The sequence below is a fragment of the Canis lupus genome, chromosome 7 (genome assembly GCF_003254725.2).
Source record: "Canis lupus dingo isolate Sandy chromosome 7, ASM325472v2, whole genome shotgun sequence".
Lineage (NCBI taxonomy): Eukaryota > Metazoa > Chordata > Mammalia > Carnivora > Canidae > Canis > Canis lupus.
The window spans coordinates 29,447,169-29,470,494 of NC_064249.1; the positions used below are offsets into that span (position 1 = coordinate 29,447,169).

The 23,326-nt window shown below is 39.1% G+C and overlaps 2 long non-coding RNA genes across 2 annotated transcripts in view; one reads left to right on the top strand and one right to left on the bottom strand.

Annotated features, from left to right (window-relative positions):
* The window catches only part of LOC112648674 (uncharacterized), a 40,195-nt gene extending 19,659 nt beyond the window's left edge, over positions 1 to 20,536 (top strand). Inside the window, exon 3 of the long non-coding RNA XR_007411929.1 lies at positions 19,697 to 20,536. This is a non-coding gene — a long non-coding RNA (uncharacterized LOC112648674). The remainder of the gene's footprint in view (positions 1 to 19,696) is intronic.
* Positions 1,176 to 22,053, bottom strand: LOC112648675 (uncharacterized). Its single transcript, XR_004817638.2, has 4 exons — positions 21,595 to 22,053; positions 3,816 to 3,907; positions 1,991 to 2,056; positions 1,176 to 1,530 (listed from the first exon to the last, which is right to left on the bottom strand). It is a non-coding gene; the product is annotated as an uncharacterized LOC112648675 (long non-coding RNA).
* Positions 22,054 to 23,326: the final 1,273 nt, after the last annotated feature.

Sequence of the window (23,326 nt, forward strand, 5' to 3'; positions counted from 1 at the left end):
TCGCCCCCACATCCACCCTGAGAATGCTTGCTGGGTACGGAGCATGGCAGCCCTGGCTTACTCAGAGCTTTTAAATAGCTCTCATTCTCAAAGCCTGACTCAATGTCTAATATCTCCCTAAAACATTGATTTCTTTATAGCAACTTAATCTCCGTATGCTTTTTAAAATCACCTTTCATACACAATCAACATAGGAACAAAATAAAATATAAACAAATAAAAATAAAAGCATTCCTATACTACTTATAATGTGTATCTCACAGTAGGGCCACTTTTTAAGTATTCTCTTGTATTAATCTCATTTGGTTTGTGTTTATATATCCCTGAATACTGCATAATCCTTGAGGACAAGAACAGTTTTCTTTTGGGTTATGTAGAAGTACTCAATATAGTGCTCAATTTATATTTGTTCCATTAATGATGATGGTACCAACTGAAAGATCATAAATACCCAAACTTCTCCCAACTCATGGATTTCTTTACTTCTAGATTTCTCCTCTCTCTGGAATTCCTTTCCTCTTCATCTCTATTCCAGAAGGTAGAGGCTCAATTTAGATCACACCACCTCCATGAGACGTTCTTGTATTGCTTCAGTTTAAACTATTCTCTCCTCACCCCTGTCCTTCTATCATACTAGAATGGGACTTACAAGACCCATATGGCAATTACTAGCTATGAGAACATGGGCAAGACATTTAATCTCTCTGAGCCTTGGTTATCTAGGATTCTAAAATGACAGTAATGACACCTATCTCACAGAGCACTTGTGAAGGTCAAATGAGGTAATGTACATGGAATTTCTTTGTAAACTGAACCAGGATAAACAAATGAAAGGGATAATTATCTCTATTACAGCTTTTATCTTTGTCTGTCTTGTATTGTACTTACTTGTCAGTGGATCTGTCTCCTGAACTGGTTTGGGAAATACTAAAAGAGTAAAGAATGTTTTACTCATCTTCATCACTCACACTGTGCTGTGCACACAGAGGTGACATTGGAGCGTGTTGAATTGAATGTGATAAATGCATACTGGAACCAGGCCCTTCTTCCTACAGAGAAGCAAATGTCTATCACAGCATTTGTAATTTTATAGATAGCAAAAAAAAATCAAAACACACAAAAAAAACATATTTGCCCTTTTTTAATGCACCAAAAGATGCTTTACAAAGGGGAAAAAGGGAGTCATTTCTCCTGATAAGTGCCACATGTTCAAAGACTGCAGAACAAGTAACTAACACAATTCATCAAATGAAATTATAGGAATTCAGGAAACAGCAAGTCCTAATTAAACCAAAACAACAATCCACAGCAGATGCACACTCTATTTGCAAGCTATGATCTTGTATTTTAGTATCCCACAGGGTTTGGAGTCAGGACTTGCAGCAGAGGGGTTGAGCTGGGAGCCAAGATAGGATGATGGGACTGCTCTTGTGGAGGAGTCTAGATTGGAATGTCAGATGTTCATATTCAAAGTCAGAGATGTCTTCCATCCAAGGAGTGGATGGTGCTCTTAACCAACCAACTGATTTCCTGGATCCAAAGATGGAGGAATAATGTTGAGAATTCTGTTACAAATTGTTTCTCTTTTATATAACTTCTTCAGGAGGTATCTTCTGACCCTCCTGTCAGAGTTGGGCCATTTATCTCTGTGTTCCCATTATTCTTTGTTCATCTAGCCATAATACACTGGGAATAAGAATAGTCACTTGATCCATGTCAGGCCAATCAGACTTTCAATAAGGCTTTGAAAAAAGACTAAATTAGTCAAGTGAAGGTAAGCTTGAAATCCCCCAAGAAGAAATGTTGACTAGACTACTACTGGATGTGATTTTGGAGACCTGAAAAGATCTGTGGGCTGAAAATATACATTTGTTAATCACCATCATAGAGATGGCTAGCCATGTGGATGAAATCTTCCAGGTTGAGAGATTACAGGGGTAAGAGAAGAGAGACAGGGAAGAAGGGCAGAGGACTCAAGACTCAGACTTACTGTTTATTTACTTGATGAGGGATTTTAGGAAAAGACCTTGATCATCCTGAGTGACAATTACACTTTCTGAAAAAAAAATATTCATTCAGTTATTCATTTGTTTAGCTGACAAAGAATTTCCTAAATGCTTATCATGAGCCAGATGTTCTGCAAGATATTAGGCATACAGTGGTAAAAATGACACAGACTTTGTCTTAAAATATGTATATAAATCCGGAGTGAGACTGAGATCAATGACAGAGACAGAGTGAGATAGAATGTAGCCAGGATGGTTTTGGTGCCCTTTTAAGAGGCAACCACTACAGACCTAGGGGATCATGAGAAGTTTCTGGAAGAAATACATCTAAGAGGAGACCCATATTATCTGGGTGAAGGTTAGGAAGTAGGAAGAAGTGAATGTGACAGAGGGGACAAGTGCAGAAACTCACAGACAGGAAAGGACATGGGGAAATTTGAGGTATAGCATTTTCATATGATTCTGGGCAAGAGTATGCCGTGAGGAGAGACAAGAGAGGCAGGCTCCATCCAGATTATGAAGCATCTTGTAGGCTGGCTGTAGGAGGCTGACTTTCATCTTGAAGAAAGTGAAAAGCTAAGCAGGGGTTTTAACCACAGGAATTCTTTTAATAGAATTGTGTTTCAGCAATAGAATTCTTGTTTCACTGTGCAAACTGGATTGGAAATAGGAAGGCCAGTTAGGAGACTTGTTTAAATAATCTACATAAAGGATGATGATGCCCTGAATCAAAACATTGGTTGTAGAGATGGGGGTGGGGGGTACTTTGGATTCTAGAGGCAATGAGAGGGCAAGATGCACAGCTGCTAGCATTCCTAGGGCCAGCAGAGTCAAGAGAAACATCTTCAGCAGTGAGATTGCCTTTGTTGTAAGTTTAGCAACAAGTAGCTACCAAGATGACCTCTGACCTTGGTAAAATTATATATATATATATGTGTGTGTGTGTGTGTGTGTGTGTGTCTATGGATGCATGTTTTCCACAAGAAACCATCAACCAGGACACCCTTCACTTTCTCATGGAGACTCTGAACTTACCATGTTAGCGTCTAACCTTGCGTCCTGTGCACCCTAACTCCAGTATCTCTCTCTGTGCCTTGGGCCCTTCCATTTTCATTTATCTTCTTATGAACAATTTCTCTTCTGCCTCTTGCACATTCAGGCCCTTCTTCTCCATGGGATCCTTCCTATTAGCATTTAAATATGCTCATGTCCTTCCCAAGGCATAGGACTCAGCCCTGATCCTTCTGCCAGTCCATCTTTCTCTTCCCCTTTCCTACCAAATGTCTTGAAAGAACAGTCCAAACTCCTTGACCCCCTTCTCTCCCTTTCAGTCACCATTCAGCACATGTTAGTCTGATGTCTGGTCAGAATTCCTTTCCTTTGTGTTTACAGACAGTTTTTCACATTGAAAAATACAAAAGAGAACCAAAAATAACAAAAACCACATAATCAACAAAAAATTTTTAAATGCTAACAGTTTTCACAAATACTTCAGAATGATTTTTTCAAGAAATAAAATTGTTGTTAATACCACAGTTCCACTCCTTTCCTTCTCTCTTTATAGGGCAGGCATTACCAGGCACTTAATGTATAGCCTCTCCGTTCATGTCCTGCTCTCCAGGGCTAGCACGATGCCTGGCACACAGCAGTATCCAACAAATATTGTTGAATTCATGAAAAAAGAATATTTTATATTTAAGTGCTTAGGGGAAGTGGGGAAGATTGTTATTTTTCTGAGAATAAGATGGAGAAAGGTAAGTTACCTGGAGGAAATATATTCGTGTAAAAGAAGCAGGGTCCCAGACTCACCTTTAGGGCTTCAGGAAGGACAGTGCCAGTCTGCAGGCATATTGCTGGCATGGTTACAAAATCCTAGCTTTCGGTTAGAAAATCCAAGCTTCCTGGAATACAGTTCAGTGACAGGTAAGACATTGCTTCATAAAGTAACTCATTCCATACTCCTTGCTTAGACAAAAGATTGTTTTTCACTTTGAGATCTCTTTTCAGGTATTTCCATAGCAACCACTACACATGACACATGTGTGGCTAACACAGACAGAAAGTTTTCTCCTTTCAAATAATTGTGACATGTCTCAAGAGGAGGATACTTGAAAACATCAATGTCTACGGCAAAGCAATACACCAGAGAGAGCAAGGAAGGGAAGGGAAAAAGAAGGAAGAGAGAATGTGAGTGAAGATTAGTTACAGAGATGCTCAAGTTGTAGTCTTCAATGCCTACCACTTAAACACACACACATACACATGTACACACATGTGTACATACACACACATAAGGAAAAATATGTGCAATTAGGGGAAAAATCAGATTTGGGAGTCTATACCTGTTCTTAAACCCTGTGTTTCAGCAAAGTATTCTGTATGCCTGCTAGTTGCTATGGAAATACTCTGAGGAACTTGCCACATGCCTTATGTCTAGCCTCACAAGGGAGATACTTAATCATGCAAATAACATATAGGTCTAGGAAGAGAATAGAAAAGTAGGGTGGATCATTATGATTTCATTTCACAGACTCAAAAACTTCTTAATGCTACACATCCAAACAGTCTTAGTAGCCACAGATAGGAATAGATTTTTCACTAGTTTTATAAGTGAAAGGCTGCCAGGCATCCTAATTTAGCTAGAAAATAGCATCAATCTATATAGTTCTGTGAGCCAAGAAGTTTACGAGAAAAGAACAGACCAGGAGTCAGGAAATCTGTCTTCTAGTACGAAATCACAGTTATGCACCTATTTGACCTTGAATAGGTCAGTTTCCCTCCGTGGGCCTCATTTTCTCAATTCTCTTTGTAAATTGAGAAGAAAGGACTGGGTAATTCCAACAGATTGCATCATTTAGGAGGCTTTAGGTTGTAATGACAAAAAAAAAATTAAAATTGGCTTCAAAATAAAGGAAAAGTATTGGATCGTGAAATGGAAAATTCCAGAAATCATCAGGCTTCAGATAAGATTTAATTTAATGCTTAACAATGTCACCAAGGACCCTGTTTTGATATCAACTTAACCCTGAGGCTGGTTCCAAGATGGTGGCCAACAGTCTCAGAGCTACACGGAACCTCATGTAGCAGGAAAGAGGGAATGTCTTTGCACTGGAATCCCAACAATCACTCAGAAAGTTATCCTAATTGAAGCAGCTCAGATAGCAAACCCACCCCCTTAAAAATCACAATGGCCTGGGGGGTAAAATGAATTTACTAGCTTAATTTAGGGCAAACACGCTCCAAATCTGGCACAAAGATAGGATTCAGTTTCCTTGGAAATACATGAATCTTTAAATGGAAATCAGAGACAGTTGGGAAAGGGGTAGAGGGAATTCTGAGGAGACAATCAACAAATGTCTAGTCTGGGGTATCTCCAATTCTGACATATTTTATTTGCATTTTCTGTGCTAACAGAGAAGCAAGTTAACTTTAAGCATGAAAGGAGATACCACGTGAAGGCACTTGTGCTTGAAAGTCCCTACAGCCTTTGAATTTTGCCCTAAAACTAACCTTGAAAGTAAACTATCCAATAACTTCTTAGTTTGAGGTTTTTTGGTCTTTAGACAGTTAATTAAAATGAAGCATATAGGAGAGGAGGGAAAATACACATACACACTCTATACCGAAGATATTTCCATTCTACGACATAGTAATTATCCTTTCTCTATTTTGAATTTCTGGTCCTAAAATTCATCTGGAGTTTTTCTCTATACTTTTATAATTCTCTGAAACTATTCACTTTTTAAGAATTTTGATAGGAAACTTGATTTTTAATGAATAGAGGTACATTTATCCTTCCTTCATTGTCCATTCAACATATACATGTACACACACACATATACCCATGCACTAGAGAAGAGGAACCAGTATCTGCAAGAATGAAACTAAAAGTTTCATCAGTTAGGACATTCTAGGTGGAAGTAACAAAAGGCAAAATCCAAAATGGTTTAAATGTAAGGAAATAGAAATCTAGAGTTAAAACAAAGATAAGTTGGTAAATTTATCAGCTTAATTATATCATCAAGGACCTAGGTTCTTTCTATAGCTTCACTATGCCTTCCTCAACACCCTGGCATACCTTTGTAGGATGACTAACCTCATGGTGTCAAGATGGCTGCCACAGCTGTATCATATGCTGATGGCAAATCTAAACATAAGAAAGAGTAGTTTTTCCTCATGCTTTCTTTTTGGAAAGCAAAACAAAATCTTTCCCTGGACCATTACTTCCCTCCAAAAATAATTCCCCTCATGATTCTTTGGGGAAAATGATGCCACATGCCCATTCTTATATATCCCCAGAGAGGTGAGTTATCCCAGTTGGTTACCAATCAGGTTCACCTCCTGAAACACTTGATTGCCTGATACCTGATGCTAACTGATTCTGCTACATAGGATGTTCAGAAGGAAACACTCTAGGGAAGAATGTGTAGCATGACGACTTTCTCTTAAGCCCCAACCCTCAACTCACAGTAGACTTTTCCTCATGTCTCATTGGGCAGAAACAGGTTGCATGTCTGTTCTGAAATAACACTGTTACAATACCAAAATTATGTACTGCAATAACTCCTCAATTAAAGTTCATATTCTTATTATTATTGGCCATGGGAATAAGGGGAAATATTATCACTGCGCCTTAATTTACCCCTTTATACAATGGGAATAGTATCACAAGATTAGCCTCACCATTGACTTTTGAAGGCTAAATGAAATGGCATGTAGATATGGTAGTATTTCATAGATAGTACTTCCTTTCTTATTTTTCTATTTTTTCCTACTTTTCATCATAAAAAAATACTAAAACTATGAAGAAACTACCAAAAGTTTAATCAGGGAACAGGCATGATCTGAACGGTGTTTTGGTAAGATAAAACTCAAGGTGGATAAAGTAAGGATTTGGGTGAGTTTTTCTGTTAGTAGACACTTTCCCTAAGCTCCACCAATACTACCACTCTTTTTATTAATTGTTAAAATTTATAACTAATAAAATGCTTTTTGGGGAAACTTTTATCAAAATATATCCTTTGGTTATTTTTACTCCGTGCTTCAATTTGCCATCCAAAAAAATGTTTAAATAATTTAGTTAGCCAAGGTTTTCCCTGGAAGAAAATAGGCTACCTTTATCTCAGGAGTTTACGCTTGTTTACTTCTCCAGTCTTCCCCATTTATCAGAGATTCTGTATCTTTCCTCAATATGGAAGTGAGACAACTCTTCAGTCTCTTGTTGGAAAGTGTCTGTATGGAACGCCTGGGTGGCTCCGTGGCTGTGTCTGGCTTTGGCTCAGGGCCTGATCCCAGTCCCTGTGAGGAGCCTGCTTCTCCCTCTGCCTATGTCTCTGCCTCTCTCTCTGCATTTCTCATGGATAAATAAATAAAAATCTAAAAAAAAAAAAAAAAAAAAAGAGTCCTGTAGAGGGAAGACAACCTTCTGCTGTGAAGCTGTTAGAAAAGTTTTTTGGAGAATGGCTATAGTTATACAATGTCACCCTTGAATTCCTTCAAATTTTGGAGTGAATTCCATGTAAATTCAGTGATTTATTTATATTAGTTTGACAATTTGATCTAGGAAGTCCTGTTTACTCTCAATCTTTTTTCCAGCTAAGCACCAAATGGTACTTTGACGATCTTCCCTTCATTCTTTCAAATTAAAATCGTTGGTGGATAGAATGTAGTAGCTGGGATGCCATCAAGCTGTGCTCTATAGAACACAGAAATACAAATACAGATTTTGAACCTGGACTCTCCTGCAGTAAATCCCTGGATTAACTGCTGGCTGATACATTGCATGGAAATGGGAAAGATCATCAAAAAAACAACAGATGAGGTTACCAAAACAATCAGACTAGAAAATGGATGGCTCATCTGTTTTGACCATCTAAATGACTAAATTGAATCTAAGATTACACAATCACTTCTCAGTTAAAAGCTTAAAAGGAAGCCTGAAGCTTGTTTACTTAAAGACTTATTATTTATCGTACTCAATGTGTAGTTAATTTAATGCTAAATTTTAGGTTAAGTTTCTAAAAAGACAACATTATATGGTCTCATTCATTTGGGGAATATAAAAAATAGTGAAAGGGAATAAAGGGGAAAGGAGAGTAAATGAGTGGGAAATATCAGAAAGGGAGACAGAACACGAGAGACTCCTAACTCTGGGAAACGAACAAGGGGTAGTGGAAGGGGAGGTGGGCGGGGGGGTTGGGTGACTGGGTGACAGGTACTGAAGGGGGCACTTGATGGGATGAGCACTGGGTGTTATGCTATATGTTGGCAAATCGAACTCCAATAAAAACATATGCAAAAAAGTTTCTAAAAGGATAACTGAGGTCATATATGTAAGCAAATCCTATTCATTTTATTTACTCAGTCATAAATGTTATCTGGTCTGTGCCCTACACTATATGAGGCATAGAGAATATAACCTCAAACATGATCCTGCTCTCAAGAAACTTAAACATATAGCAGTAAGTATCATATTAAACTTGATAAAGATATGAATATGGGCAAAGAATATTGCTAAGGAACATCAGAGTCACACTGAGGGATTAGGAAATATTTCCTAGAGAAAGTAATGATTGTATTTGTTTTTAGAAGATGATTAGGAGATGGCTTGTCTATGAAGGTGGTGGTGCTGGTGGGAGAGATATTACAACAAAATGACAGTCACAAAGGCATGAGAGATAGAACAGCAGGAGCACACAAGTCTCTAAACAATGTGAGTGGAGGGTGACTGGATTGCAGTAAGTGGCCTGGGAAGAACTGATAAAAGATAAAGAGGAGGAGTAGGATTCAGAATATAAAGAATTTTGTGTTCCAAGCTAAAGCACTTCCATTTTACTTCAAAAAAGGCTTCTTTGGGAAGTTCTTTTTGGCTTCTGTAATGAGGTCAAACTCCTCTCACAGTGCTTATAACACCATGAATCTTTTTTTTTATTTTTTTTATTTATGATAGTCACACAGAGAGAGAGAGAGAGGCAGAGACATAGGCAGAGGGAGAAGCAGGCTCCATGCACCGGGAACCAACGTGGGATTCGATTCCGGGTCTCTAGGATCGCGCCCTGGGCCAAAGGCAGGCACTAAACCGCTGCGCCACCCAGGGATCCCATCCATGAATCTTTTTTATGTGGAGCTTATCACAGATGTTATTTTGGTTTACTTACATGATCAAGTGTCTGATACACATCCTTCCCCTTTAACAGATTGTAAGCCTTCTGTGCTTCTGCTTGTTTACCACACATACCTTTGTTTATACTGTGTCCTCTACTATAGATTCCATGAGGGACTCTGTTCACTTCATTCAACTTTGTATTGCCAGAATTACAGTGCCTGGCACATGGTGGACATTCAGTAAATGGCTGACTGACTGAACAGACAAATGAATGCCAGTCTGGGGAGCCACTGAAAGTTCTTATGAAGTGGATGACTTGCTGGATTACCTTTCCATCCTGGAAAGATCCCATAGGGAGTAGTCTTGAATGATGAATGCAGGCAAAGAGATTAGCTAGGAGGCTATAGGAGTAGTACTGTCCAGACATATACAAGAGTTTGAAGTAAAGTTGTGTCAGAGGGGGTGCTGAAGAAAACAAATTTAAAAGCAGAAAACAGATTTATTGATACTATTTGTAGATACTACAAAGCTTGTTATCTACATCACTTGGTATTAATTGGGTGAAGGAATAAATGAAATTGAGACATTCAAGATGACTATCCTAGGTTGGGTTCCCATGAAATAGACTCAGGATTGATTGGTATACAGAAGGTTTATGAGGAAGTGCTCTTGGCATTGACATCTGTGGAAGAAGAGGGGAAAGGAAGGGACAGGAGGGGAGGGGAGGGATGGCAATAAACCAGGTTTGGCAGAGAGGGAAGCTGGCTCAGATGCAGTCTCATGAAGGCCTCAGCCAACCCTTTGAAGAGCTCTGAAAATGAGATAGCCCTTTGAGTAGACCTATATTTGAGGAGAGTCTGAAATTTCATATTTCTGCATCAGTCATTCACTAGATGAAGACTGCCCCAAGAAAGCAGCACAACCTTCATCAAAGCAACCCTCTTCAATTCAAGCAGCTCAGAGGAACCCTTATAACTCAGGGATGTCCACCAACAACACTCCAGCAGTTGGGGAAGTACATCTTTTGGTCATAAAGGAGAATCTGGCTGGCACATCATAGCAACCACTACAATGAATCCCTATTTTGAGCAACTAAAAGGATATTTGAAGTTAAATTTTATGGGTAAAACTATTAATACAGTTTGTAAATATAAAATGTAAGGTCTTTGGGTCACCTGTAAAGCACTGCCCCAAAGGGCTGGGTTACAGATAAATGTGGGAGTCATTACAGTGGAAACAGTGGTAAAAGGTAAAGGAAACAGAGAAAATTGGACCTAAGCAAAGGAAGAAAAAATAGGATGAGGCCAAGGGAAGACAGAATTTAAGGCAGGACGAAGCAAGTGCCTATGCCTAAATGTGCCGAGAACCCAAAACCATATGGTGAATTTAGCAAAACTTGCTGACTTCTGCCAAAGTGCTTTCACAGAATGGGGGAGGGGCAGAAACACGGTTATAGCATGTTAAGATCGTACACCTAGCAAGGGGCATTGCTGTGTGAAAATAGGAAAGATTATTCTCTAAGATCCTTGCCTGTGAAGGGAAGCTAAATCACAAGGCAGTAGCTAGAGGGGGACATGGTGATCAAGGAAGGTTTTATTTGGTTTTGGTTTGTTTTAAGACAAGGCATAAATATCTTTATGCCCAAAGAAAAACAGCCACTAAAAAGTTTAGGACCAGGAGAAAGGGGTCAAGAACACATCAGAAGATGTGAAAGGATAGGATCAAAAGCAGCAGGAAGGAGTTAAGTTTTGGAAGGGAAGGAGGGAATAAGGAAGGTAGTGGGCACATTTATGGAATTGTGAACTCACGCCTCAATTTTCTTACTTACAGGAGTAGGTAGAAATGTCAAAAAGGTGGTGATAGAGATCTAGAAACAACAGAGATGATGAAATTAGTTAATAAGAACATTGAGACGTCTTCTATAAATATATTCCATATGTTCAAGGATGTAAAGAAAAACCAAACATAGTGAGGAGATAAATAGAAGATATAAAAAGAACCAAATGAAATTTCTAAAGACACAAAATGTAGCATCCAAAGTGGAAATTTAACCAAATGGAATTAACAGTGGCTTAGACCCCAGGGAAAACTCACAAGACTTGAAGACAGAGCAACTGTTCAAAATCAATCGTGGGGAGAAAAACGAAAAACAAAACCAAAAACAAACACTGGAAAAACAGTGAGGAGGGAAAGGTTTCCAGAGGCACAGAGGAAACATCTACTGGGAGATGCTCAAGGAGCATAAACTTAAAAGACCTTCAACTTGACAGGACAAAGATGGGAGTCAAGGAGGCACAGGTGAAGAGCTTGTCCCTAGGGTATATGGTGGAGTGTGGCCATTCATTTAATTTATTTTTAAAATGCTTACCAAAGCATGCTCCTATTTGTGCTTTCTATGTGTTATACTTTGTCCTAACCCTAAGAGATAAAATATGTACAAGGCTCTGTTTATAGTCTACACAGGGAGGCAGGCAAGTTAACAGGCAACTACAGAATAGGATGTTAACTAAGTACAAGCACAAGTCTGAGGACATTTAAGAAAGTCACTACTTCCCAGGCCATGCAAGTACAGAGTTAGCACCTGACTGATGGTGAGTGCTCACTCTAGATACCTCTCTGGTCTCACCGTTTCTGGGTGCTGGGTAGGACAAGTTAATGATACCAGAGAGAAACATTGGATTTAGGATTCAACTACCCACAGTTCCTCCTATCCAGTGTTACTGCCTGCATTATGGCAGAATCCAGCATTTGAAGGAAACCTAAGCCTTTGCTTCTGGAGAAGAACTACTCAACACCGAAGCCTTGGATCTAGAGGCCTTCCTTGACTACACCACCACTAACAAAAAAAGTTAAAAATAGAGCTATCCTACAACCCAGCAGTTGCACTATAGTAGGTATTTGCCCCAAAGATACAAACATAGTGATTCTAAGGGGCATCTGCACCCCAATGTTTATAGCAGCAATGTCTACAAAGCCAAACTATGGAAAGAGCCCAGAAGTCCATCAACAGATGAGTAGATAAAGAAGATGGTATATATATAAAATGTAATACTACTCAGCCATCAAAAAAATGAAATCTTGCCATTTCATTGTTCCATTTGCAACAACATGGAACTAAAGGGCATTATGCTAAATGAAATAAGTCAATCAGATAAATACAACTACCATATGATCTCACTCATATGTGGAATTTAAGAAACACAACAGAGGATCATAGGAGAAAATAAAACAAGGCGACATCAGAGAGGGGAAAAACCATAAAAGACTCTTAGCCATAGGAAACAAACTGAGCATTGTTGAAGGGGAGGGGGTGAGAGGACAAGGATAATTGGTTGATGGGCATTAAGGTGATGTAATGAGCACTGGGTATTATATAAAACTAATGAATCACTGACCTCTATCTCTGAAATAATAATACACTATATGTTAATTAATTGAATTTATAGAAAATAAAATAAAAACAAAGTTTAAATTTCATTCACAGCTTCTTACTTTGATTCAGCACCTCCTTTCTGTATTCTATCTTCTCACCAACAACATTGTATTGCATGTGTGGTCTTTCCTACTAGACTGTGAGCAATCTGAGGACCAGGACTGTTCTTATTCAGTGTTGTTGTGGATTGTTTTTTGTTTTTGTTTTTTTGTTTTGTTTTGTTTTGTTTTGTAAAACATTTTAATTATTGCAGTAAAATATATGTAACAAACTTTTCCATTCTGATCATTTTAAAATATATAATTCAGGGCATTAATTACATTCACAATGTTGTGTAACCATTGCCAGGATCTATTTTTAAAATGTCTTATTCAAGTTTTGTATCCTTATCACAGTGCATGGCACAAGTGTGATTTTAATCAATACTTATTAAATGAACTGTTGAAATGATGCATGAATTAATCCAGCAGTCTAGAGGTTGACTATAAATACACAACAATTAAGATTTCCTTTTCTGCTATGCAAAACAGTGACAGAGAATAGAGACAGTACAATTTAAACAAGCTTTAGAGAGTAGAAGAATCAAATGGAATATCTTTAGAAAGAGAATCTATGCTAATGAGGAACCAGGGCATGCTTTTGATGAAGCTACACAACAGTACTCAATGACCTCCATAAACAGGTGATAAATTCCTTTGCTAAGAAATAAACTTTCAAAGGAGGTGGACCTGTTAGCCTTTTGCAGATGATTTGACTCCTGAAGATGTTTACAAAGTATTCCAAAGATTTTTCATGTTTAATCAGTGTTTTATCTCTCCTCTCTAAGAGGAGGATATCCTTGTTCTTTTATTGACTTTGAACATGAAAATTAGATTGACAGTAATAACTCTCCTTGGTGCTTCGTCAGTATGGGAGCTTCAGGACACTAGGCATAGAATGGAGGTAAATACTGGCTTAATTTCACAGTGGCGGGCCAGTTCTATCTAGAGGCAGGGAAGGAATGCAGAATAACAAACAGAAATCATAGGTGGGGCACCTGGGTGGCTCAGTGGTTGAGCGTCTGCCTTTGGCTCAGGTCATGATCTTGAGGTCCTGAGATCGAGTCCCACATCGGGCTCCCTGTGGGGAGTCTGCTCCTCCCTCTGTCTATGTCTTTTCCTCTCTCTCTTTGTGTCTCTCATGAATAAATAAAATTAAAAAAAAAGAAATCATAGGTCATATGGAAAAATTAATAAAGGTTTGTTTTATTCTAGTGAAAATTTTCCAAATATGTTAGCATGCTGTCCAATTTGCTAATGTTCCCTGCTTCATTCACATTGTACCCGGGAGGAACTTAAGATCTGTCAACCCGGAGAGCCTGGTGTGGCCCAGTGCACTGGCTGAGGCACAATAATGACCAGTAGGATGCTCCTGTGGTCAGAAACACAGCTGTAAGTCCCTTCTCAACCTCCTACTGGTTCAATGAATCTTCTTTGTATCTATGTATTTACGATCATCCAAATTTATGTCACTGTCATGAGTATTAGAAAACAAGTGCCATAAACTAATGTCCAAATGACTTTTTCTTCCCCTCAGAATAACTCTGCTTCTAACCACCAAACAAATCTAAAAAAAGCTCATGCTACCTCCTTCCAGAGGCATGAGTGCGCAGATGTGGTATATGAATTAGAGTCTAGTTTACTCTAACCTATGTGAAAGCTCTTTCCACTGTCATAGGAGACAAGTAAGCTTTGCCCAATGTGTTCTCAATTACTGGCTTCACTTCTTGACGGGAAAAATCCTGGCAATTATGGTCGCTGCTGCCAAAGGAATAATGGTAACTAGGAGAAAAGAAATGGTCTTTAAGAGCTTTTTCAAGCAATCCATCTGCATTAAGTAAGAGTAAATGACCAACTGATTCCCTCAAACTTGGGTTCAGGAGACTTTTTTTAGTAAAACTCAACCATCTACTAATTCTTTTCCTTTCCTTTGTGTACTTCCCTGCTCTCGTTCCCAACCAACTCATAACTGTAGTTCTTCAGCAAATGTGAATTGGTGATCCACGCTAAAAAAAAAAAAAAAAATCAGCTTAAAGTCACTAAAAAGATAACTTTAATTTATTTATAAGTTTAAAATTCAGCTCCTATAGGCATTAGCAAATATCCTATAAATGTACACAAAGATAATTTATAGTTTCTGTAGCTCAAATTCTTGTGCTCCTTAAAAAGATCCTGCAGGGAAGACACAGGGATACTCAAAAGCAAGATAGGTGTAGGGCCAGAACTTCCCTTAGGGACACACTGATGGTGGGATGGTGGGAAGGTAATTTTAGGAGCTTCTTTTAAAATTCTAACTTTTCTGTGGCCCCTTTCAAAATGTAAATATTTTATTTGAGAAAGTCTACTAATTAATTCATTATTACTAACTAAAGCTTCAGCATGGATTTTTTTCCCCCCTTCAGAGACAGAATCTAAAAAAGAGACAGAAAAAAAAAAAAAGAGGATATGTGAAGGTTACCTCAGAACAAGTACCTTCTGAAGGCAGAGGCTGAGGGACATCTGCATCCAGGCGGCAGGCCAGTGGACGCACCGGAGGGAATTGCCAGCTTGAGAACACAGTAAAGCTTAGGAAGGATGAGGACCCCAAATAAACTTCACTTCAGGGTTCAGCTCTGGACCAGCCTCAGCTCTATCACCTTCTCTCCCCAGGGGTTCCCACTGTCCAGCTCTCCCCCACCTCCCATCTCCCTCACTGAGGCTCTTCTCCAGAGCTTTCTCTGCCCAGGGACAGCCTCTCACCAGTGACTTCTTCGATCTGGTGAAGCCTGTGCTTCTCCTAGACCCCGTCTCTCTTCAGAGAGGGTGTGAAAGAAAAGAGAAAAAAGAAAGCAGAGCCAGGACCTCTCCACCAGCTGGTGGGCTGGGCTTCCTCTGGAGGTTCTAGAGTCTGGAAGATATATGCCGGGGAAGGGGGGCAGTGGGCCTCAGAGCCTGGTGTCCTCTGGCTGGGGAGTAAGTCCCCTCAGCACTCAGAAACCATGGGCACGGGGAGGAGGGGAGCAAAGGAGTTAGGTCGCCATGGGCAGTGCAATGTGAGGGACATGGTCTCCCCACACTCCTGCCGGAGACTCCCTTCCCCACCAGACCCCGTGCTGTGGGAGCACAACTGTCAGAGGCACACAGTTTCAGCAACGAGCTGTCCCTGCCCCTGGTCCTTTCCATTTTCTTTATCATGTACATAGCCTTGAGAGCATCCTACCCGAGTCACTGATACTTCAGTATAAAATAATCCAAAAACTCCTTTAGTCACAGGAGAAGGTGTCTAAGCGCTCTAGCTGCAGGGTTGGGGTACTGTGGGGACAAAGAGGAAGGACAGAGACAGGGAGGGGAGACATGGATGTCAAACGCCTTCACTGACAGGATCTCTAGCCCCGCCGTAGTGGTGCTTCTCACATCTCGTCCTCCCTTGTTAGGGCCCACAGGGTGTGTGGGTGCGTGTGTGTGTGCATACGTGTGCATGTGTGTACCCACCCAGCATTCCAGTATGTAGCAAGTCTGTGGTGCACAGTAACTATTGAGCCTATAGAGAGTGTTCTAGAATTCTGTTGTGTTACAAATATTTACCTGTGATCCGGTGCAGAACGATCAGTGAGAAAAAAGAGCTCAGAAAGTGCCTTTCATCTCACTTCAGTAGCTGCTAAAAACTACCAATTTTCTCCCTCAACCTCTAAACTGAAAAACTTCATTTGTCTCACAAAAGATTCAAATTATACCCACAGAAGTCACCTCAAAACAGAGTTAACTGCTGTTCTGGAAGCAACCTGACACATTTTCCAAAATCCTAGGGCAAAGGAACGGTCAGGTGTGAAGCTTCTGTTAACCTATCTCAGAATGTAAGGTATAAATCCATTTGGGAACAAACCACTTACCTGCAGCCTTCTTTGCAGGGATGAGGGAGCGGGAGGTGGAAGGATGCAGAGAATGGCAGAAAACAAAAAAGTAGAACTTGTGAGTCCCCCTGCTTACTGCTTATGAGTGTTTCCTAGGACTTCTTGCTCTGACACCTTCAGGAAATTGCTAGGCCAAGTTTTTCTTTTCCCATTTGATGCTGCCATAGAAACCCTGTGTGTGCCTAGGTGGAGATCGCATCCTACAGGAGAGCCTTGCCAGGCCCAGGTGACTCCTACTACCATGAAGGTTCTGTTCATCCACACGCAGTTCTCGTAACTCTGCTACGCTTATGGTTATTTTACTCAGAAAGAAAAACCCATGCTGTAAAATTTCTCAACTATGAAAATAGTGTCCTGGTTGTTTCCCAAACCCTCTTGGACCTGTGTAATCAATCAATCAGAACTCCTTGCAGATTTAGACCTAAATTATTTGAAGCAGTTTTGGATCTTTCCTTGTTATCTATTATGTAAATGGAAATCCCAGGAATGAGAATAGATTCTGATTCATATCTCCACAAGTGAATATCTGGATTAGGACTTGGCACTTTTCCTGTAAAGGCCACATGGTAAATACTTTAAGGTTTCAGGCCAAATGGTCTCTGTTGCAAACACTCAACTTTGCCCTTGTAGCTGGAAAGCAGTCATAGGGCCTAGACAAATGCATGTGGCTGTGATGAAATTAACCTTTATTTACAAAAACAGGCAGCAGGCTGGATTTGGCCTGAGCCATGGGTTGTTGAGCCCTGATCCAGGTAGATTTCTAAAATACCACTTTAAAAAAATTTTTTTAAAGATTTTATTTGTTTATTTATTTATTTGTTTATTTTTTTATTTATTTATGAGAGGCAGAGAGAGAGAGAGAGAGAGAGAGGCAGAGAGGCAGAGACAGGCAGAGGGAGAAGCAGGATCCATGCAGGGAGCCGGATATGGGACCTGATCCTGGGTCTCCAGGATCACGCCCTGGGCTAACCGTGGCGCTAAACCGCTAAGCCACCAGGGTTACCCTAAAAATTTTTTATGTACTCCCTATTACCATTATCTGAGCATTAAGAAAGTTCTTAAACTTGCATAAACTATCTATACATTATATATACAATGGAATATGACTCAGCCATCAAAAAAATGAAATCTTGCCATTCACAACAATATGCATAGAGCTAGAGAGCATTATGCTAAGTGAAGTAAGACAGTCAGAGAAAGACAAATACACATGATTTCCCTCATATGTGAAATTTAAGAAAGAAAACAGTTGAACAAAGGGGAAGGGGGAAAGAGAGAGAGAGGGAAGCAAATATAAGTGACTCAATGATAGAGAACAAACTGATGGAAGGGAGGGGTGGGTAGGGGGATGGGCTGGAGGAGGGATGGGCATTAAAGAAGGCACTTGTGATGAGCACTGGGAGTTAGATGTAAGTGATGAGTCACTAAATTCTACACCTGAAAGCAATTTTACCATATGTATGAATTTAAATAAAAACTTGAAAAAAAATCTAAAAGATTAAAAAAAAAACCTATTTATACATTTATGTAATTTTCTTAAAAACACAACATAAAAATGTACTTTTAAATGTTTTTTCATCATAACCTTACAGATAAAAAAGACGCAATACTTTCCATCTGGCTTAATTCCGATTCTTTCTCTGAACACATGAACATGTTTTTATTCAGTTGTAATTCTTACCTGTACCCCATTTGCTATGTTGTCATTTACATCGCATACTCCTATAGAGCCACTGTTATATATTGATCTATTCTGCTTATTTATTTTTAAAGATTTTTCAATAACTATTTCACTATATTTATAAAGCTGGCTTACTAAAAATTTTCCTTTTGTTAAATATTTGGATTTTTCCCATTATTTTTCCATGAGCTAAAGAGGGCTGCTATAAAAATCTTTGTACAAGTGACATCCAAGAAAGTTAAAACCCAAATGTAAAAGCTATGTTACTTTTGCTAGCTCTGCTAATTATTATGCTTGAAACCTGGTAGCATTATACACTAAAAAAATACAGCCAGATCATTATTTTTAAAAAGCAACCAGATTGTAAATTCACCGAATTGCCCTTCTTATTAAATGATGTCAGAAGACTATCCTATACAAAAACTTTTTCCAAGAACTGTGATTTGATCTTAAAAATGTTCTTTTAATTCTGTAGTACTTTACAGCTATCAAATATTCTTTCACAGATTCGATGATATATCTCAATATTACTGTATAAGCTTACCTGTGCCAATGGCTTAAATACTTCAATCTATGTTCAAATGGGGTACTTTTGTATTCTAAATGAAACAGTTTCATTAACCTCGTCAGCAACCACATAATTAACATCCCAATACTGTTATGCACAAGTTCATAATATTCTTTTTCCAAACAGGGGAGAGTTGAATCTAAAGGTTAGAAGTTGCCTGTTAGAATAAAAAACTTTTTCCTAGCTTAAAGTTCAGATATTGCTTGGTATTTCCTGGCAGTAAATTCTTGCCTCAGATCCACTGGACGCACTGAGGACTGAAGTAGCAGAGAGAGCTAGATAGAGACACCATAAAGAAATGTTCTCAGCCATTCTTTGTAGAAAGGGGCTTTCTCAAGGTGGCTCTCATTCAATTGGAGCATTTCAGAAATACAAATCACCTACCTAAAACAATTGAGACAACTGGGAACTGACATATAGACTGGTTCTTAACTTTTGTTCTGCTGTTTACATCTTTAGGCATTTAACTCAGCAAGAGAAAGTGTTGAAGATCAGTACTTCTGAAACTATCTATGGTAGAGAATCAATTTGCTTTTTTTTTTAATTTTCAAAATCTCACTGATACCTTTATAAAACACAATAAGAAAAAAAAGTAAAATTATCAGAAAAATAAGCAAAAATCAAGACATGCAAAATACCAATCCCCAATTATACATTTACTATTGGAGACAATTTTAATTTCTTATATTACAGTTAATATACATAAATGTATTATGTTAATAATCATGTTAGAGTTAAGTAAATGCAATCAGAACAAACATAGCATAGGCAAAATTATAAAAACTGAACTCATTTTTCATTAAAAGTGTATGTATTAATGAATAATACAGACTTTACCTTGCTCAATATAAACAAGTCGAAGGCCCAGACTTAGAGCAGTGCCATCTTCAAAGGTCTGGGCTTTAGAGTTAGATACCCGACTAAGCATGTAACTTAGTAAATGCTGAAAAATGATCTCCAGCCTTTCTGTTGCAGGTCAACCAGCATGAAAAAGCTTTAAGGAGATTGAATGATGAAAAATGTAAAGAGCAAGCATGCATTTGGCTTCAGGGTACCACCTAATAAAAGGAGTCAGATATGCAGTGAAAATCCACCGCATAATAGACTTCTGAACTAGTAGGAGTTCAACAAGGCTGCCAGATACAAATTCAATTTACACCATCAGTAATCAACAAGGAACTGTAATAGAATATGAGCTGCCATTCAGAACATCAAGAATCTCTCAAGTTTCTAGGAATAGAAAGAAAAAGGAAGGCATAATATTTTATAGATAAATCATTTAAATTCCATAAAGGGCATAGAAGAAGACATGAATAATGAATGAATGGAATTATCTGATATTATAAATCTGTCAGTTCTCCCCTAAATTAATCTATATATTCCATATGTTCCCAAAAACTCCAGTAGAAGTTTTTGAGACAAACTGAATCTAAACTCTACATTGAAGAATTAAGTTTCACAAATAGTTGTCAATTTTATGTACATACACACACACACACACACACACACAAGAGCAGGGAAGGATTGTGTATACCAGCACAGTAGCAGAAGAAAGCCCAGGATCAGAGATGTGTGTAAGGAAGACATCCAATAGAGATGGGGAGTAGATAAATTGTTTAGTAGATGGTGCTAGGAAAGTTGGCTCCTTAAAACTGGTAGGAGAAAATATGCCCACAGGGTGAAAAGATTTTTTTGCAACAAGACCATATAAGCACAAACCACAAGATAGGAAAGTGTTGGGTCTGACTACACAAATGTTACAAATCTCTATTCAACACGGGCACAGAAAGTGGTTGTTAACAGGTGTGTACCATACCAAGAGAATGTTCAAAGTTTAAAATCAATAGGATTAATGTTTAGATTAAAAAAGAATTCCTATTGGGGTGCCTGGGTGGCTCAGTTGGTTAAGCTTTCGACTCTTGATTTCAGCTCATGTCATGATCTCAGGGTATGGGAGCGAGCCCTGCATCAGGCTTCATGCTGAGCACGGGGCCTGCTCTCTCTCTCCCTCCCCTTCTGTCCCTACTCCCTGCTTGTGCTCTTACTCTTTAAAAGAAATAAAATTCCTATTAATCATTGAAAAAATAGGAAAATGGGAGAAGTATATAAATAGGCAATGCACAAAAGGAAGAAACCTGAATGTCTAATGTTCAAGAGACTCTCATTCTCATCCATAATGAGAAATATCAACATTAAAACAACAATATTAGGCCACTTAATATCCACTCAATTGGAAAATTTTTAAAATTACAGGACTGCAAGATTTCAACAAGTTGGAAGAAACCAGAACACATGTGTTTAGCTGGCAAAGTGGAACTGGTATAGTCTTTCTGGAAAGTAATCTGGCAGCTCATAGGAGAATTAGTGTCTGGGTATCTTATAATCCAGCAGTCTCTCTCCTGAGAACGTGCATAATCTTGCATAAGAAAATCTTGCATTAGCCCATAAGACATTGCAAAGAAAAATGTACGCAGCAGATTTATTTGTAGCAGCAAGTAGCTGTCCATTATCAAATGGAATATTACACAGCTGACAGAAGCAATACACCAGTCAGCATATATTAGAAGCAAGAAGTATAATGAGACACTATTATATAAGCTAAAAGCACATACATACACAAAATACCACTATACGTGTCTCACAGATACATACGTATCAAGAACATCTATTAAACATCATAGGGGTGGTGCCTACTTAATGGTAATGAATAGTAAAGGCAAATGAGGGATGAAGGAGAAACTGAAATTAAATAAGAAAGAGATTTCATGTGCACCATTAGCTGAGAGAGGTGGTTGATTAAATCAAAGCTCTGCACCCAAAACCCAAAGAGTTCAAAGAAAAGTAGACATACACAACACAGAACAGAGTATTACCAAAGGCACTCTTGGATCTCAGTAGACACTATTCCTGAGCACGTGGAAACATGTGAGCCCCGTGGGATTGAAAATGCAGATTGAGTCTGTTCTCAAATTCATGATTCTTCCAGAGTGTTCTTCAGTCTCTGGAAGTTCTTTTCCATTCTGCAACACTAGTGAAGATTAGCCATGTGGGGAGCAGAGGGAATGGTTTCTCTATCCGGAGACGCTGGTGACAAACCTCCTTCCTGGCTGAGGTATCCTAGAAACATTCAATTTGTGTCCTTGCCTGAGTGATAGAGACCATGTTTTTCCTTTACATGCTGGCAGTAGCAAATGTCTCTACCATGGCTGCCGTCCAGAGAATTCGAAGCCAGAGCTTTGCTCTGGGCGAGCATCCAGAAGAGTAATTTGGATTCCATAGCTGAAGAGCCCTAAACTTTAAGGAGGACCCGGAGGCTATGCTGACTGCCTCTTCAAGCCTTTATGAGTTGAAGAGGGAAAGAGGCTGGTAGCCCTCAGCCATTGGATGCTGGCCTTTGATTTTTGTTCTTTTACAGGATGCCAAGGTGCTTAGGAGGATTTCAAAAGCAAGAGGTGAAGCATTACCCAGGGTAGTTCATGTTTTTGTTTTAGATCTTATCCTACCTCCATACTGGATATGTTTAGTTGGGTAAAATTTTCCTTATGAGTGCTGTGTTTGTGAGAACACTGAAGTATGTTTATCTTTTCAGTGTGGGAGAAACACGAGTCATGGACAGAGCAAGCAGGTTCCTCCATGAGGAGACAAAAGGCCTCCAAAGGCCTGCCAATTCCACATCCAATATTCTTCAATAAGCTGAAAGTCCCATTATTCTTATTAATTCTATTATTTAATCATTTTAAGTATCTTAGTGTATGCTGTTTATAAAACAAAATCTCATTTCACAATTTTAACAAAACTGCTAATTAGCTACTCTGATTCCCGGTTTACAAGTAAAGAATGGTATCAGAGAGGTTCCTGCCTTGCTTCAGGTGACACAGCTAAGATACAGCAGACCCAAGAGGCAACTCAGGTGTGTTTAGGTCCACGTGTAGAGCCTCACACCATCTTCATATTGGTCTTAAAAGCTTCTGTTAAGATGCAGATGTATTTTATGCAGCACTTTGGAAACTCGGTCATCCTCAGTACGTTGGTATTATTCATTGGTCCAAATTAGGCAGATGTGGCCTCAAAAGCAAGACCTTGAAAGAGTGAAGCACCGAAAAATAAAAGGCTCCCACACTTGGGACACTCCTCACTTAAGGAGAGCAACATAGCGGCCAGCACACAGGAGAGGAGCAGTCAGTAAAATCCCTTCCTCTTCCTGTCTGTCTTACACATGTACTCCGTGGAGTGTTAGGGAGAAATGGCTGGACACTGGAAGAGATAGCAACAAAAAGTTGCAGACACTTGGGAAGGGTGATAACAGACTCTCCTCAGTAAACACAACGATTTTTCCAATCTCACCACTCGCACAAGTGCTGTGCTCTGTGCCATTTTTCTAGCTAAAGCTGATGGTACCGAAGCAAGGTACTGGTTTTGATGCTTTCCCACCATTTCTCTGTCTGCTGAAAACTCTGCGAGAAGGAGCCCACAGTTTGTCAGTGTAATGGGTCAGGGATATTGACTTCCATGCCCCGTGATAACAGGTAATAATAATTGTACTTTCAGTGATAGCAACTGCTAGTTAAGTACTTAGTATGTGTAGGATGCAATGTCAAATGCTTT